This window comes from Corvus cornix, chromosome 17 (assembly GCF_000738735.6).
Source record: "Corvus cornix cornix isolate S_Up_H32 chromosome 17, ASM73873v5, whole genome shotgun sequence".
Taxonomy (NCBI): domain Eukaryota; kingdom Metazoa; phylum Chordata; class Aves; order Passeriformes; family Corvidae; genus Corvus; species Corvus cornix.
In genome coordinates this window covers 7404782-7420380 of record NC_046346.1, presented here as the reverse complement: position 1 = coordinate 7420380, position 15599 = coordinate 7404782, and the positions used below count along the sequence as shown (strand labels likewise).

The 15599-nt window shown below is 47.5% G+C and overlaps 1 long non-coding RNA gene across 1 annotated transcript; it reads right to left on the bottom strand.

Moving 5' to 3' along the window:
- Positions 1 to 10788: 10788 nt before the first annotated feature.
- LOC109144371 lies at positions 10789 to 15247 on the bottom strand. Its single transcript, XR_002045126.1, has 2 exons — positions 15040 to 15247; positions 10789 to 13703 (listed from the first exon to the last, which is right to left on the bottom strand). It is a non-coding gene; the product is annotated as an uncharacterized LOC109144371 (long non-coding RNA).
- Positions 15248 to 15599: the final 352 nt, after the last annotated feature.

Below are 15599 nucleotides of genomic sequence, written 5' to 3'. Positions count from 1 at the left end.
TATACTGGCGCCATCTGAATGCTCACGAATAAGGGATAACATGACTGTGCATAGCAGATGAGTCAGAAACCTGGAGCTTTTGCTTATGATAATTTTTTTTTGTTATTATTTTTGCACCCTGCCAGCTGTTGATCTTGCTAATGCGCCGCTTAGCAGCCAAGTTTTGTTCCCTCTTGGTTAATGAACTATGGCAAGAAATCACTAGCCAGTGGCCGGTTTTAAAGTTAATAGTGAATGGTCCATGAAGCAGAAATGCCCCAGACCAGTGGATCTGGAAACGCAGCAGTGCTGTTGTCAAAGATGATGGAGAGAAAAAGGTAGAACAGTCTCATATAACCCATGGTGTAACTACACCTCTTGGACACGTGCTGAAGTTAAATATTAAAGAGTTACTGCTTTGGGACGGACAAGGATTTGTGATCTGGTAAAATAAGCCACTCTTGACCCAAAAGCCCTTGCATCTCACTAGAGATCCCCTGCTTCACATGACAGAGCACAGCCATACATGCTCTCCACACCCTCGTGTAGACAATCCTCAGCCACAGAGTTTGGTGAACACGGCCTCAAGTCCAGGAAAGCTGTGTAAGTTTGGGGAATCACCTTAATTACTAATATCTTGGTGAACAGGCAGTGTGAGTCCTGCAAACATGTCCATGGAGGGGCTGAGGGACAATCACCCTGAGTCCATGCCATCAGCTGCAGGGAGTGCAGGTGGGGAAGGGATGGCTGGGTCTGTGCTGGATGGAGTCTTTTCCTCTGGAAGGGTGCTGGGCTCCGCAGCAGCCACGGTTCCCTGCCAGCAGCCGGCCTCATTCACATTCCAGAGCTGAAACCAAGCCTGCTGCCAGCTCACCCCTCTTGCAGGGGCTGCAGGAAGAGCTGTAGTTCCCTGAAGCCCCTTCTCAAACGCGTTGGCCCTCTGCTCTGTGGAGCCAGCTCTCTCTCCTCTGCCTCTTGCATCTTCTTCTGTTGGCGCTGGGATTTCTCGTGGACCCTCCGCTCCCCCTTCCAAGCACCTCTTGGTTATTAAAATGCAGCTCAGGATAGTTCACTTTGCCTGGTACATTATCATTCCTCGTTAGAGACCCCTTCAGGGCCTGTGATATGCCTGCACCGACTTTATAATTACAAAGTCAATTTCTAAACAGACATTTGCAAATAAGTCAATTTAAATACCGAGATTTGCAAACAATAATTAAGCAGTAGCTTCTTTTTTAATACCTATATATATAATTAATGCCCATGGGCTTTCCATTTTACCTTGCCACTGTGTAGCTTGCAATTGTTTGTTGAGCTAAACCATTCTCAGGAAGCAAATCAAATCACTGATGGGTTTTAAAGCTGTTTAAGGAAATGCCCTACCTCATTTCATCCCAAATCCATATGCCCTCTCTTATACACTTCCCAGTCCACCCCGCAGCTATAGGGAAATAGTAGCAGGTGCCTCACGTGAGCTGAGCTGGGGAGGTTTCCCCTTCAGCATCAGGATGGTGACCTAGTCTGCCCAAAACTACCCAAAGCCACGACAGACTGGGGAAGACTGAGTGGACAAAGCTGAGCAATAAAATAGCCAGTGAGTACAAGGGCAAATGCACTCCAGAGGAGATGAACGTGTCTACCTCAGGATTCCTCCAAGGGTGTGCAGTGTTGAGAGCAACAAATGGGTTTCATCCAAAAATGGGTCCAGGAGATGGAGGAAAGTCTCTCCTTTTCTTTGAGGCGGGTCCTCATGTTATCCCCTGCCATAGCACCACGGCCTCTGTCCATCACCCCAGCTCTCCTTATCCTCCTTGTCTCCCTGCAGAGAGAAGAAGGTCTGGCAGGACTGCCCTGCCCCACCAGTCTGGGTCACCAAAGCACTAACACTGTCACGGAATGCAGACTTTGGGATCATGGGAAGATGAGGCATGGATAACTGCCCCTGGACACAGAGCAGTGAAAGAGAGAGTTGCATTTCTTGTTAGGAGGCTCCTCTTCTAAGCCTCTCCTACCGCCTGATCCATTATCTCATTATCTCATACTCTGGCTTTCCTACTGCTCCTCCAGTCCCTGCAACAGGAGATTTTTTTGTGGACTTCTGGAGGCTGCAGAGCCCATGAGGAGAGACCAGAGCTTGATGGTTTCCTGTCCTGTGCTCTCTGGGTTGTCCCAGCAGGTTGTGGGTGTGTGGTCAGAACACCGAGCCTTGTGAAGGATGAATCTCCACAAGGTCTTGACTAGAAAACTGCAAGGAAAGGCTGAGTGCAAACGCTTTGCTTGTGCCTCATGGTGCATTAAAGATGGATTATTTCCTGGCTTGTGCTTCTGCTCAGTAATTTCAAAGGGCTTACTCATTATTTTTGTGTTGGTTCCACTTTTTCGAGAGTGCTCGTATCTTAGCTCATCAAACTTTAGCCAGCTGGGGCAAAAAATATCCCTGGCATAATCAGTTTGTTCATCCAAGCCCAAAACCTTCATTTCCCAACTCAAATAGACATCCACCATCAGCATATTTGAAGGGAACACGGTCCTCAGGATCATCTTGGGTGACATTGCTGGGAGCAGCCTTTCTTGCACCCTGGCACTCTGCATCCAATCGTTGTAAATATGAGCAACAATTATCCATCCCTTCTTTTCCCCTTTTTATGGATGTGCAAAGACAATAACTTAAAGCTCTTGCTGCTATTCAGCACAAAAACAAATAACAGAACCACTCTGGCTGTGATGCATTTCAACAGCATAACTTAGATATGCCACTGTTATATGAAGTTATAAATACCTATGACTTGACAATGCCAGTGTTTTTCAGCGGGGGAAGAAGGATGAAAAAAATAGGAAAAGAGCCCAAACCTTGAGTCGTGGTTGCTATAGCAATTAACAATGCATCCTTCTCCAAGAGCCAGGGATGCTGATGCAGCTAAAACAAATGTTTGTGTTTGGCCGTGGCGGGGACGGTGACGGATTAGGGAGTGCTGGCCTTGAGCCTTGGTGTAATCCAATTCTAAATAAATCATAAATCTAAGCGCAGACTGGCAAGCTGGAGGGAATACCAATATGAGGAGGGTGGCAGCAGGGTAGTTTTGGTTTCTGTGAGGCACAGGGGTGAGGAGGGAGTGATCGTGGGATGGGTGTAAAAATCCTGATGGAGAGGTTTGTGACTGGGATTTCTTTGCCAAAGGACATGACCAGCCTAAAGCCACCACTTCTCACTGGTCCCCAGTGGGATTCCCTCCTGTAGGAGCCTCTAAGCACCATGGCCCTCTTCATTTCAGGCTGAACCACACAATCTCAAAATGGTTTGAGTTGGAAGGGACCTTAAAGCTCATTTCGCTCCAACCCCCTGCCACGGGCAGGGACAGCTGCCACTATCCCAGGCTGCTCCAAGCCCCGTCCAACCTGGCCTTGGACACTTCTAGGGTTTCGAGCCTTAAAGCCAGAGGAAGAAGATGTGTTAAGGGAGTTCATTGATTCCTTCCCATCAGTGGAGGTGGCCTGGGTAATCCATCACCTTCCACCTGAGCCCAGACCAGAGGTTTGCGAGTTCTCCGGGTCCAGGCCGTAATGAGATAATGCCAACACCCCCATGGGAGCCCTTGGTGTCAGGCAGCGCAGGGCAGGACTGCACACCTGGGGTTCCTGCTGGGAGAAAGAGAAACCTCTGCCCTGTGGAAAATAACAGTGATCTGGTGTCTCCTGGCCTCTCTGACACACGGATTCAGCCTTGATGTGGAGTGAAAAATGAAAATGAGGACAGCTCAGTCAACAGCATGTCTCAGAAATTAATGAGCCCCTTTGCCTCCAACACCTGATAATTACATCTTTCAATTAAATGAACTCTCTCCCTGTCCAAGTTCTTATAAATTAACTCAAAGTGATGCATCTTTGTGGGCTGCCAAAGCTTCCTTCTGCCAAAATCTGTGCAAGCTCCCAGGCCCTCGCAGTGGTGGAGAGTCTCAGACACAGATATCACAGGAGGGTGTAGTCCTGGTGTCACAGCAGCCCAGCTCTGGGTCACTGCCACATGCTGAGACCAGGGCCCTGAGCTCCGCACCTCATCTCCCTGTGAAATGAGGGACAACAAAGCACCCTGGAAGACCCCAGGAAATCAGCTGCCACTATGGGAATGCCACGTACAGGGGTGTTTCTTTTCTTGGACTTCTCACCGCAAAGTTTGGAACTCCTTTGGCTCAGGTCACGGCTTTCATGTGAGTGCTTAGAGATGAGAGCCTTAGCGAGGTGGTGGATTCTGCTTTCTGGAGGGATTCACACCATTATGGACAGTTGGTTACAGTAAAGGCACTTGCTGGGGAGAAGGGACACCTGTCAGGGCACCTGCCACTGTGCTGAGGCCAATTACCACATTGCCCAATTAGTCTGGATACAGAGGCATACTGAGATGTGTGTTCGGTTTCTTGATGAGATCGCATGAAGTAGAGAGGATGGATAAGCTGCTGTCTCCTCCTGCACTCAAACATACCATGATGCTTTGAAGGCTCCCAGTTCTACCCCATTTCTTCTTTTCAGCCTGGAGAAAATCCAGACATGAAATGGGGTCTCCTGGTCTAATCCAGTTTGGTGCACACACAAACCCTCCCAGCTGGAGAAGGCAGGCTGAGTGTAGGGAGAGAGGCTGCAGATCCCACCTCAGCAGGGTGAATGCGCCAAAACCAAGCAACTGCTTCATTCTCTTTCTATTCTCCCCTTCCCTTAAGTAATCAAGTGCCATCAGTGCAGACTAAAGCTGGGTCTTCATAAGCTTGCAATAAATCCACCCAGCTTTTCTAAAGCACAGCAGGCAGCTGATGCGATAACATAATTCAGCCCAAGTCATCGGACAATGGCCGGGAAGGCTGAGGATGGATTTTCCTCTGAAACCCACACGGACACATATTCCCACTTGCACACTCTCATGCCATCTCAATTAGGACAATTAGCAGTGACCAAGGGCTACTGCAAAGCTCCAATTAAACCAGCACAAAGGCCAACAGGATCTACAGTGCCACGGAGCAGGTTTGGAACATGCTTCCCCAACAGCCACAGCCTGGCAGATTAAAGGGTTTGTGCACTCTCTATTGTCCCCTCCCAGACAACACAATCTCCAATCCTACAATCTCCTCTCCTTCACTAAGCCCAAACGTTAATCTCCAGTCTTTGTTTCTCCCCATTAATTTGCCCCCCGTCAGGGGTCTCGGGGGAAGATTGTGGCTCTTCTCCTGTCTTTCTGTGCCATTTCATCTGTAGCCTGCAGCAACAGTGCCCTACTCCCCTTCACCCTTAGGGGCAGCCAGAGTGTGATTTAGGCTTCAGTGACCTTTTCCTAGCTGGGTCTGGTGCTAGGCTCTGCTTTTGCTCTTTGCACTGGCAGGCTGTGAGAGGAAGGAATGGAAACGAGCACTGCACCCAAGCAAGGGCTGAGGGTGGCACAGATGGTGTCTTTCAAACAGTCTGGGGACATAAGTGCAGCTGGCTGTCCCAGCCAGTGGTTCAGATCCAGCAGCGATGGTAAGAAGTGACAGGGATCAGGTGACAGTGGTCAGCCTCTGGCATCTCCCAGTGGCCTGAGCTGAATGCTCAGGTCAGATCCTGAGACAGGTTCCCTTTGGTTCCTGGTGGACCTCTACTTATCTGGCAAAAGCCATGAGCACATTTAGTGCTAATTGTTGTCCTCATTAGCAGTTACTGCTGAAAAGTCACTTGTGGAATAGCCTCAAACAGTGAACTCTTTTCCTTAAAGGTGAGTGCTCCAATTAAGGGTTGACAGGCAGTCGGGGTAAGATGTTTGCTATCCTGCTTGGAGGAGATGTAGGAATTTCAGGGCTGGAGCTCAGAAACCTTCCACATATTCTCTTAAAAAGAACATCCTTTGGTTTGGGTATGGTTGTGAGGGAGAAAATCAAATGTTGTATTTGATACAGAAAAGCATCTTTTTGTGGTTCTTTCACCTTTTGGCTGTGCTTAGCTTTTCCTTTCTGTTTTAGGTTTCCTTGTGTGCTAGCACTGATGATAAAACCCGTTCTTAATGTTTTTGCTTTGTCCCGAGTAACACAGACAAAGGGGCTGTCATGAGCTGCTAGAATGGAAATTAATTTTAAAAGCATCATCATTTATCACTTTTATAGGAAAAAAATGAGAAACCAGTGAGATTACAGCAATTGTGGCAGAAATTTCCTGCACAAGAATAATCAAAAGTTATTTGCAAAAGGGTAATGACACAAAAGTACTCCAAAGAAATTCCAGGCAAAAAGCCCAAGTCCCTGAAGCTTTGGTTGAGGCTGAACATTTGCCTCTCTCCGTTTGGACCACCCAAAAGTCAGGCCCTGGCAGTGTGATGGTTATTTGTAGGTAGCTGAGAGAGACAGGCGTGTTTAGAAGGCAACTCTCTGGATCCACACCTGGTGTCTGAGCCAGATGGGATGGATGGTTCCTCCCCTGAGAGCTGGAAGGAGCTCCTACAAAAAGCTTTGGTTTTCAGCAGCATCAATAATGGCAATAATAATATTGTCAGCAACTGCAGCTACCCATGGGGATCAAAGCAGGAGCAACGCAGGTCATGGAATCGTGGAACCATTTGGATTGGAGGGTCCAGCTGGGGATGGTTCAAACAAGACCAAACCCCCACCAACACTCGTGCTCTGGCTGCCAGGACCAGGAGCAGCCCGTGGGTCACTTGTTTGTGCTAAGGGGCCACCTGGAGAGGCAATGCTGTGAGCTGGGGTGGTTTAGCTCTGACTGAGCAGGAGCCTCATTTGACACCTCTGATTGAGACTGCCACTCCAGAGGAGCTCATTAAATCGAGCACAACAGAGCTGCTGCTTCCTTTACTTACTTGCTTACTTTTTTCCACCTTCGTGGAATGAGTTAAAGGCCCCACATTCCTCATCCCTTCTTTCTATTAGAACTTTATCTCATTCCAGTCGTCCCTCTCCTCTCACTCTCCTGCCTTCCCCACTTGCTCCCTCCAGGAAGTCAGCTAATTATTTCCTGAATGCCCCCAGTGTTATTTTGCCTTGAGAACCTCTCCTGCTGGGACTTCTCACACACTTAGGATTCTCTGTGTGACAAAAGGTTTCTCAGTTTAGCTTTGAATGGGTGTTTATTTTCTACATTTAGTCCTTTTGCCTCATCATCTGCACTTGGGCTGAGAATAGAAACTTCACTTGACATTATCTAAACCATTATCAATTAAATCCCTTCTTAACTGCCCTTTTTTTCCCCCCTAAGCTGTGTAAGTTTGAGGTTTTTGCTCTCCTCTTTCCCTCCTGCACACCTTGCTTTTGTAGATAAAGCCCTTTGCCCTTCTACACTAACTTTCCAAACACAACACACTTTTTTTTTGCTGTTGTTTCATTGCTGCTGTTTAATGTCACTGCAGTGAGCAGACAGAAACACGGGATTCCAGTTTATTTCACACTGGAAAGTCAGTGCACCCTGTTTGAACTTGTGCAGACATCAGAATATCTGCCCTGTGCCACAGGAGAGCTCCAGCTGGGGATGGAGGATGTGCTGTTGTGGAGTCAGCAGGTGAGCGGTTGCATGGCTTGAAGTGACCATGGCCACTGGCCTAGAGCAGTTCTGAACCCAGACTCATGAATGGTAACTCATGAGTTTGCCCAAATATTTTCAGACTGTCTTTCACATATTCCCAGGGGCTGCATCTGGAGGGTGTGTGAAGACAACAAAGAAAAGCAAAGATGTCTCAGAGTCACAGGATGGAAGGGATCACAGTAGGGCCATCTGGCCCAAACTCACTACTCCTGCAGGCTCATCCCAGAGCACAGGGCACAGGACTGTGTCCACACAGCTGTGGGATGAGGGGGACTCCACACCCTCTCTGGGCAATCTGTTCCAGTGCTCAGTCACTGCACAGGAAAGTAGTTCCTCATGTTCAGATGGAATAAAATAACATCCCAGCTTCCACAGAAAGCATCCAGCTCACAGGAAAGAGCTACTGTGGGTGGAGGAGTGCCAGAGCTAATTATGAAATGGGGATGATTAAGGCCAAAAATGCCTCTGGCAAGGTATCTCTAAGGGGAAAATGTTGGGGGTGAAACTGTGACATAAATATATGGATTTATTAGTTCTTATGGAATGATTTGTGTCTACTTTTGATTTACTTAATTTCTTCCCCCCTCCTCCTCCCCCTCCCCAGAACAAAAGCCATGCAGAATTATAGCCCTGTGAGTAAAAGACATACAGGTCACATGCTTTTGACCCACACATCCTTGTCACAACTGGAGACATGCCAAGCTTAAAACAAGCTACAGACACTTAACCTAATCAGAATAATTCTGCAACAGTTCATAAAGTATCAAACAAACACAGAGAGTTTTAAAATCACCAGGAATTTATGACTTGGCACAATTTTTAATATGAGCAATCCCCAGCTTTGCAGATCCAAAGGACTGGAGAAAACACAGGTAAGCAGCTGAACTCCAAACCTGCAGCTCTCTGGGAGTTTGTCTTTAGGAAATGGCACAAGAAAAAGCATTAATTGTTTGCTGTTTCACCTCTTTTCTTTGTTGGATCAGCTGTTAATTCAAGGCCTGTGGCCATGTCATAACTGCTTTTATTGAGCTGTCTCAAACCCAGGTCCCAGCGAACCTGTTTGTCATTCAGGCAGTGAAGGAGACTGCTCCCAGCTCTGCAGAGGCTGCTCAGCCAGCTCGGAGCACCCTGAAATCTATCAGTGCTAATTAGGCCTCACTTAAATGCTCCCAGGCTGCCGTTGCTGGTTTGAAATGCAGAGTGGCATGTGAAAGCCCTTATGCTTGGCTCCTGACAGGAGCAAAAGCAAACATCAGGCCCTGCTGTGACCTCCATTTACGGGACTCATTTACTGCACTGAAGGCATCAGCTTCTGGGAAATCAAATGGACAAATTAGTTTTGAACCCCTACTGGTTAAGATGGACTTCTCACTGGGACAGTGCCCCTGCCTGGCTGGCTAAATATTTCCTTAATCCTCGTGTCTGTGGAGTTTCCTCAGGGAGGCTGGGTGAATGAGTTTGCTCTCAGGAGGAGGTCTGGGAGCAGGAAGGTGGCAGCTCTCCAATTGCCCCTGGTCCCTGACACCGGGTGGGTACCAGCTGTCATGGAACTAAAATCTCATGGCTGTTTTTATCTGGTATTAATCATTTTATTTAAGCAAAGGCAGAATCCTGTGCCCTGACCCAGTATTGCACTGCCTTTTGCACGATGACAAGAGATCTCCATCCAGCGATGCTTTAAGTGATGCGCCCCATGTCTCATCCCATGACTCATGTGCATCTCAATAAACCCAAATTTATCTTTGGGGAGTGAAGGGGTTTCTAACTAATCCCTGTTCTCAGCTCCGTAAGACTCCAAGCCCATCTGTCTGTTTTCAGTCAAATCTACCCAAATCCCCCTGCCCAGTGGGCACAAAGCCACCTGAGGATCCCTTCCTTCCGAGGCTCAGCCCAGCCATAGCTGCTCCCCATGTGGACTAGCCACTGGAAAATGTAGGCAGAAAATTGGGAGCCTTCACGAACAAAAACTACCTGCCCAGGAATAACAACACATTTAATTTGTCACCCATGGGATCCCTTAGTCCTTACGGCAGAAATATTTCCTATTCCACGTCTGCCCCACTGCAGACTGTGTTCCTTTCCCTGCACTTCTCTCTTATCTCCCTGAGACTCCAGTGTCTATCTCATTATGAGATATTTATATTTTCCATTCCTCTGGCATATGGTTCTGGGAGCCTTCTTCAGTCTTTCGAGAGAAATCTGAATTTATTGAACACTTCTGCTGTTGGTTTGTGTCTGGGTCCCATCGTTGGTAGCTGGTGGGTACTGACTGTGCTCTGGGACCACTCTGCTGCCTCAGGGGACAGCAGTGAGGACACTGAACCATTTAGTGCAGCTCAGCCTGGCTGTCAGAGGCACAAACCACACAGCACTGCAGGATGCTTTGAAGCAACTCTTCCAATGAACTCCCATCCTTAGGGGTAGAAAGAATTTTCCTTCCCAGACTGTACAGTCCACAGCCAGTGGTGTAGATAACTCATTTGGGGAATGCTCTCAAACCTTAGTAACCTTTAAGATCTCTGAGTCAAAGGGACCTTCTCCTCCATGTGAGGAGCATTCTCCACCAGGTGAGCAAGGGCCCGTGATGGACCTTTCCTTCATGACTTGCTTGCTGGGGATGCTCTGAGGAGGAAAAGGGTTTGCACTAACAGGAGGCCTCACAGTCAAGCCACATCTGGGTCCTGTTAGTCTGGTCCAGATGGGTGATGTGAAGAAGACACAGTCAAACTGAGTCCAAACCCCTCTCAGGAGCACTTTGAAGTCCTGTTTTTCAGCTGTTGGCAGAAGCCACCTGGAGGGCGGCAATGTGGTTTCTAAGGTTATGCACAGGACAGAGAGAGCTCAGGTTTTGGAGAACACTATTGCCACTGAGAATCACAGCAAGAAAGTGGATGAGATGAATTGACTTTGTATCTGTGAATAACATCTCTGTAAATATTGCCAGATGTTTTCCACGAGCCCTGCTGACACGGCAGTGAGGTTAGGGGAACTAGCTCCCCCCATCACTTCTGTTCCCAGCTTAAGCCCAGAGGCCAAACCAAACCTTGGGACCCCCTGTGCTCGTCCAGCCCCCCCTCTAATTTCACAGGAAGCGTCACTGGGGCTACTCACGTGTGGCAGGATCCATAGCCCCAAACAGCACAATCTGAGTGTGCACACAGTGAATTATGACACAGACCCCAAAGTGCTCTCCTCTCCTACATGGAGACCTGGCCTGAGTCAGGATGGAGCATGAGGGAAGCAGATGGCAGCCTGGCAGAGTGATTAAAGCCCTAGATATCTGTTTTAATAAATTGCCCACCCAGCAGATCAAGCACTGCAATTGTCAGTCCTGGTCTGTGCTGTCAGAAGGCCCAGCCTTGCTTACAACACTGGGCAACACTCCTCCCTGTGCTGCACATTGTCAGGACACGCTGAGTGGCCACTTGGGATGGAAGAGACCTGCGGATTTTCTGTCACCCCGAGCAGGTGTCACTGGTACCACAGCTGAGGTAAAGCACCTTGCAGTAGGATTCAGTGAAGGAAATAGGCAAAGGCTGAGCTTCTGACTCCTGAAGACAAATGTGTGTCCTGTGCAGATTTAGACCTGAAGACAGCTGCAATTTCTGTTCACTTTGTTAGATCTCCTGCTCCCCTCTTCCCTTTCACCCTGTTTCAGTATCTCCAAGCAGCCCTTTCTGTGCAAGGCAGTGCAAAATCAAAGTTTTTCTGTGGCATCCCACTTCTCTCACTCCTTTCCTCTTTTCTGGGATATTGGCAGAGGAGATGATTTGGATTTGCTCTGTTAACAGGACTCCTGTCAGTATATCTGATATAGTTAGGCAGGCTTAACAAGCCCAAGAGGAGCTGTGTGAGTGCTGATGCCAAACCCTACTGCATTCATCACCCATATGGAGGAGGCTATGCCGGAGCTCGGTGCTTTTCTGCCCCGCTTTTACTTCTCTTGAGACTGCAGGCCTGGAAATCATCTTCTCCCAGTCCTTTACCAGAAGAGTTTCAGCCAGATAGGTGCTGGTAGAGCAGGACATGCTCTCCTGCAGAAAAGAGGCCCTTTTTCCTGAACAAGATCCTGGTGGTTTTGGATAAGGAATCCTGAAGATACAAGAACCACTGAGTCCTGGTTTCTTGGACACTGACTGGCTTTGGTTTCTAACAAGGCATAAGTTGCAGCTGGAGCTTTTGGGACTTTTAACACAGTGCTGCTGACGAGGAGTCTCTGAGCCAGGCTTGACATAGGAGCAATGGCTTTGAAGGTATCGCTGAGCCTGAAATCCAGGGAAAAGCCTCACCTTAGGGCGTCTTGCTGGCAGAACTCAGTGTCTAAAAGCAGAAGCCTCTGTGACTGGAGAGAAAAACAGAGCCAGGATTTTCATCCAGTATTTCCTAGAGGGAATCATGTGCTGTGCTGGGCGAGGTTCATAGAGAGGGAGTGCAGCCTGTCCAGAGTGCCTCAGATTTACAGCCCATGCAGAGGGATGAGCACATCAATCCAGGTCCCTTTCACCTGCACTGCCTGGGAGGGGCTGCTGAGCAAATTGGGGTTTCTGGCTGACCCCAGACCCATCAGGGATGCAGTACCTCTTCCACTGAGCAGAATATTAGAGAATGGGCCATGCAGCCAGATTCTTCCCTGAGGATTATTTTTAGAACAGATCAACCTTCCCAACTAAATGCTTGTCAAATCCGATGCCTTTCTTCAAAACCTCCAGGTGCAAACAAAAGCATTGGGAATTTTTTGGCTGAGAGCAAGCACAGAAAGCTTAGATGGTTGTTTTGAGGCCAGCTGTGATATTTTTTTTTTCATTCATTCATTCATTCATAACTGCTGTGAACAGTGAGAACCATTAGAGAATACAGGAGGAACCAATGCCTGGGTCTATGCCCTGCACCTCAGCTCTATGGCCAGGGAAATCTTGGGAAAGTTTCCAAGCCATAGTTATTTATATTCCCCACCCCTGGTCCTGAACTTCTTCTGTGTGCTGGTATTAATATCCCAGTACTAAACTGTACTTTCTGTGGGCATCATTTGCATGGTTGAACAGCTGTGAGCCTCTCTCCACCGCCTGCCTGCCATATTGCATAGATAATAACAGCTAATCCATATTAATTATAAATACACAAATCGGCTCCTAAATAAGGCAAAGTTTTGTGAGCGATTCAAACCAGTGGGTGCCAAGAAATGTTAGTGTTACGCCTGACACCTCATCCTCTGGCTGTCATGTCATGAATAAAGAAGAGCCCCCAGCACAAGTTAAAGATGGCATCTGAGCTTTAATAGCCTGCAGCCACTGCCATCAGCCCTGCGGCGCTGATTTCATCACATCTCACAAGCTAAACTGCGCTGGGTCAATAACAAACCTCTGTGGAGAAAGAGCCGCAGGAAGTGGGACTGCGATTATTATTCACTACCTGGCGCTTGTCGGCGGCGGATCTACGCTGGACTAACCCCACCTTGTGGTGCTGGTGGGCTCTGGCTGACCTGGCTGGGGAGAAAACACTCATTTCCATCCTGTTTGGATTTGAAGCCCCCTAAGGCTTTGCCTGCTGGAGGTGGAAGTCTAAAATAAGCCCTTGCAGTTGGCTCACTTTCCTCTGCTGGCTTTCTCAGATCTCCCGGAGATAGCCTGTGGATGCCCCAGCATCTACAATCCAGGCTGAAAATTCCTGATATTAAACACAAGGTTCACTGTCTATATCATGCGTTGTCCACTCATTCTCTTCTACCTCCTCGCTGAGGAACTTGGTGTCACTCCTATTATCTTCCATTTTGATTCTTTATTGTCTTCTCCCCAGTCTGCCCTTCACAGTTTCAGATGGGCAAGTTTTTTCCTTTCCTGCACCCTGTGCTGTGGAATTTCCTCGTGGAAAGGGTGCTCAGGCCTTGGCAGGGGCTGCCCAGGCAGGTTTGGAGTCCGCATCCCTGGAGGTGTCCAAGGAAGGGCTGGATGTGGCACTCAGAGCTCTGGGCTGACAAGGTGGGGATCGGGCACACTTGGACCTGATGGTCCTGGAGGTCTTTTCTAACTTTTAATAATTCTGATTCTGTGATAGTATAGCTGCCAAAAAGGTCCCATGTTCCTTTCTCACGTTTCTTCCCTTTTTTGCATTTCTGTGTAGCAGGTGAAAACTTTCTAGGGCAGTTTCAGTGCCTTTTGGATGGTGTATGAACAGGACAACATCTGAAAATCAGAAACAACATAAATGGCAAAATTCTCAGCTATTTTTCTTCAGAATTATAGTGTCCTGCTTCCCCTCCAGGCACATTAGTAAAAATGCCAATGAGCTCTTACCTGCAGGCAAACCAGGATCTTTGTAACATGTCCAGCACAAATGGGGCTTTGATTGGAAAAACAACTTCATCACAATATTTCTCAAGCTGGGGATAGCAATTTTTGTTTTCATGATGGCTAAAAATGACCATGTTTGCCCTTCCCCCTGCAAATTATGATGTCTTTTTCTTAACGGCATTGATTTCCTTTAACATTTCAACCAAAAGAAAGAAGTAGGAAGAGTAATTTCTGGAGAGTCAAGCCACTGAAAGAGCCTAATTGTTTGTAATACAGATGATCACAGGACTCAGGGAACATTCTTAGAGATTTCATTTCATTATAGACTCCCTTTCTTACAGATTTCAAGAGGCAGATTATCAAGCAGAAAGAAACTTAGAAAATGCTGAAGATCCAGACAGTTCAGCCAAGTTTTGTACCAAAGAACCCCAAGCCTGTGGTCGCTCTGGACATAGAAATATTAGCAGTATAATGTAACCTTAGCCTGTTTTCTTCTCTCTGACAAGTTCTCTGCCTTTCCTTTCCTTTCCTTTCCTTTCCTTTCCTTTCCTTTCCTTTCCTTTCCTTTCCTTTCCTTTCCTTTCCTTTCCTTTCCTTTCCTTTCCTTTCCTTTCCTTTCCTTTCCTTTCCTTTCCTTTCCTTTCCTCTGCATGGTTATCATTTGGACTGAAATATTGTTTTTATGGAAAATAACCCAAAAAAGTAATGAGGACAGGGATAATAATTGTGGCTTGTCTCAGACGCTGATGCAGACTGTGGCTAAGTCCAGAGTTTTATATCCCTCATGAAAATTTTTGGTTAATAGATTTTGATTCTTCCCTCACCCCCTCCCACACGTTCAATGTACAAGGCAGAGAATCCATTTGGGAATGATATATCACAGGGAGAGGTGGTGCCAATGCCTCCAAGGCTCCATCCTGAAATCAGATCCATGCATGTGGCTTCTCCTTGCCTCTCCTTCCCTTCCTCCCACACCAAAAGTCCTACAGGAAAGCTTGGCAGAGCCTTCCCGTCATTCCTGGGCAGGAAAATCCCTTTCCCTGTGAGGCTGGGTGAGGGATTTGGAGGGGAGCACAGCAGCGATGCTGCACACTGTGCTGGAGCAGGTTTGCAGGAAAGCTGTGGGGCAAGGGCAGACAAATAATATCAGAGGGAAATCTAGAGATGGAGCTTTGAAAACGAGATCAGGAGGATTGCTAGGAAAATACTCAGCAGGAAGAAATCTTACCTTGGAAATAAAGAGGAGAACACAGGTAGGAATATTCCAGTGCTGATTCCTAACTTGCAATAATGAACTGGAGACACGTTTCATAAAACCTCTTCAGATTGCCCTTGTTTCTTTCAGAGGTGTGTGCATTAATAAAGTCCAAAAAAAAAGGACGGGGTGACAGCATGTTTAGTGCTGTTTTTCTCCTGAGAAAGGAGTTTGACTCCTGTCTGCCTTATCTGGGAGCCAGTAGAGGGAGACAAGTCTCTGAGCTTAATCCAGGCCTGTTTTCTCCTCTCCAACAACTTCTCTGGTTATTTTTTAAATTTTTTTTTCCTTCTGCATTATTATTATTTGGACTGGGATAGTGTTTTTATAAAAAAAATAGCTCTAAATGACCCTCGCCTTGCAGTTACACAGAGGATTAGATTAAAAATGCTGCAGGGAGATATGGGTGAGTGAACACATGGCAATGATGCTCCCGAGGCAGTAATACAAGGAGCAAATTGGCCCAGGTAGGAGCTGGGAATGCCACAGAGTGTGTTTTTCTGGGCAGGAAAGCCTTGAATCCATGCTTGGGT